Source organism: Xiphophorus hellerii, unplaced genomic scaffold, assembly GCF_003331165.1.
Source record: "Xiphophorus hellerii strain 12219 unplaced genomic scaffold, Xiphophorus_hellerii-4.1 PGA_scaffold_72__1_contigs__length_338794, whole genome shotgun sequence".
NCBI classification, from domain to species: domain Eukaryota; kingdom Metazoa; phylum Chordata; class Actinopteri; order Cyprinodontiformes; family Poeciliidae; genus Xiphophorus; species Xiphophorus hellerii.
In genome coordinates this window covers 214973-217258 of record NW_022587647.1, presented here as the reverse complement: position 1 = coordinate 217258, position 2286 = coordinate 214973, and the positions used below count along the sequence as shown (strand labels likewise).

Here is a 2286-nt window from a genome sequence, read left to right as displayed (position 1 = left end):
ATCTCGCTATAGCCAATAGCTGGCTGTTGTACTGCAAAGACCAATGTGTGACACACAAAGAAGAGCATCATGCTTTTCTGCATGGAAGCTGCCAAAATGGTCTTGGTTTAGCTTGTGAGGCTATAGAAGATTGGACTGCATTCAAGACTCCCGAGTCACCTTTCCCACGTGCTATCCGTTAACACTGCAAGGTTAACATGCAGCATGCTCTGCATTGATTGATTCTCTGCTGGTCTGTGTAGAGTACTGGGAGTCTGCTTGGTGGGGCACCGACTCACCTTTATCAAGCTAGCCAAAATGAACTGCGCACCAGCAGTTCTGCACCAGATTGGTATGGCTCCCCGTGTCATAACGCTAACCAGGAGGATGAGCATTAGCAGTCATACCAAGTCATCATCACCCAGCCATTGTCCCAAGGAAGAAGAACCTGGACCAGCTGCTGCCTTCCAGATCTCTAGACACTTGCTGGGGTTCAAACCATCATCCCTGAAACGAAACCAAAGAGCCATTCTAGTGCCATCATACACCGCAAGACCTCTAGAATGCTCCGTTGTAACTCCATGACCACATTAATAGGTAAGGGTACTTACCCAAAGCAGCCAGCAGGAGGTTTTTCTTTTTCGTGTTGAAGCTCGCAGCAGGCAACAGTTCAACAATAAACACCCTATTCTGACTCATGGTGCTGATTTTCTACAAGTTTCCAAATTCATTCTAAGTCATCTAGTTTGATAGAGGAGTTCATTTTGATGAAAACAGTATATGGTTTGTTAGGGGTTGCAGCAAAAACAGCTGAACTAGAAGCTAAAATATGAAGCCCCACCATGCAATGCATTCTGGGTTTTTTAAAGTCCATTTCTGATGTTCAGAACCGTGATAATACACATTTCTGGCACCTAGCAGGAGCTCAACAATGAAATCAGAAGCTGAGCTGTGATTTCTGTCTTCAAAACAGAGTTTGAAAAGACAAATAAAACAAAATAAAACTTGGTTAAAATATCAGACTTTTAAAACCAAATTCAAGCCCCTTCAGAGAAGCATTAAGATAAAACTCCATCATCCAACAGTTATCACTGAGATGACTTTTTAAAGCTGAGCTGAGTTCATTCCAATAACATGAGTTTATTGGAATGAACTCATGTTTATTCCAATAAACATGAAGGAACATGAGTTCATCTGTTCCTTTTACTCCTTAAAAAGTAAAAGGAGAGAAAATCTGTTTAAACATTTACTTTTAAGGCCAATTCCTGGTGAGCCGAGCAGCATTGAGGCAAAGCTCCTTCATTCAACAGAAACTCAGACGAGTTTTTAAAGCTCAGCTGATTTATTTAAAAAATTGAGCTAAAAAACAAATCAAAATGTGTTGAAACCTGGTTGAGGTAAGAGGCCACTGAAGTTAGGGTTAAGTCCCAGCTCGATAAGACGTTCCTAGCCAGACTTTGACTAGGTCGAAAAATGAACGGGAGTCTATGGCAGCTACATGAAAGGAATGGGCTAGGACCACCAAACATGGCGGGGACCTGCAGAGGGTTGGAGGGAGAATACGAATCAAGTTTGGTCAAATGAGCACTTCTTTTTGTACTTCACCAATTTTCCATTCTGTGCACCACCCAGGTCCGTTTAAACAGTTTCAGGACCTGACCAGCACCCCTCAGCATCATTTGCTTGAGAAATAATGAGATTTGGAACCTATTGGAACTTCTTCATCTTGCCTGAACTACCAGAGACTGTCAGGATCTGCGGCTTCAGCAGTTCCTCTGGTTTCCTTCTAGGTGGCGTTCGAGAGCTCGCTGCCGTATTCACACACCCTCTCCACAGGTGTGTTTCGGCACACCTGTGGATCATCAGCGGGAGCATATTAGGAGCGGGTTCCCGGCACTTCGTCGCCAAAGTGTTGTCGCCTTTGTGGTACATCTGGTCCTGAGATCTCTAGAAAGATATCCAGTCTGTTTCGCACGCTTACCTGTCCTGTACCTTTCTGTGATTCCTAGGCTCCCTGTTGTCTGGACACTCCATGCGAAGTACGGGATTTGCAGTTCCATCCGCTGAGCTCCCTGACGAGTTACGCCCACCTACCAGCTGTTCGATCACACCGGTCCGCTCCTGATCAGACGCTCCTGCATTACACACCAATTGTCTTTTGTAAATAAATCTTTAATCTGATCTCCTGAGAGAGTCTTTGCATGTGGGTTCGGAGAGTTCAAAACAACATGACAGAGACCAGATGAAGAACCAGACAGGTCCAACTGATGACTTTAGGAGCAACTGTCGTGGCCATTTATGCTAAGG

At 44.5% G+C, this 2286-nt stretch overlaps 1 long non-coding RNA gene across 1 annotated transcript; it reads left to right on the top strand.

The window, feature by feature from the left end:
• Positions 1-1737: 1737 nt before the first annotated feature.
• LOC116716588 (uncharacterized) lies at positions 1738-2160 on the top strand. Its single transcript, XR_004338551.1, has 2 exons — positions 1738-1905; positions 1989-2160. It is a non-coding gene; the product is annotated as an uncharacterized LOC116716588 (long non-coding RNA).
• The last annotated feature ends 126 nt before the right edge of the window (positions 2161-2286 follow it).